Raw genomic sequence first — 405 nt, 5'->3', positions numbered from 1 at the left:
GTTTTTCGAGACAGGGTTTCTCTGTGGCTTTGGAGCCTGTCCTGGAACTAGCTCTGTAGACCAGGCTGGTCTCGAACTCACAGAGATCCACCTGCCTCTGCCTCCCGAGTGCTGGGATTAAAGGCGTGCGCCACCATCGCCCGGCCTACCAACACTGTTTTTTGTGGTAGTAATTACTTCTTTTCTACAGCAAGTACAATAGTAAGGACGAGGCACTAACTAATATAATTTTATATTGCGCTTTTATTACCTGTGTAGAGTGTCATGTGACACTCTAGTTTCATTTTGCTGAAAATCATTCAACTGAAATTGTAAAAATAATGTGATTGTTATACTGAGTTTTTGAAGCCTTAAGGGCCCTAATTAAGATACTTCACTCATAGCTTTTCACCCAGACTGAAACGG

This window comes from Alexandromys fortis, unplaced genomic scaffold (genome assembly GCF_014885135.2).
Source record: "Alexandromys fortis isolate MF-2015 unplaced genomic scaffold, M_Fortis_MF-2015_v1.1 scaffold_18, whole genome shotgun sequence".
Lineage (NCBI taxonomy): Eukaryota > Metazoa > Chordata > Mammalia > Rodentia > Cricetidae > Alexandromys > Alexandromys fortis.
Note: the sequence above shows the minus strand (reverse complement) of the source record.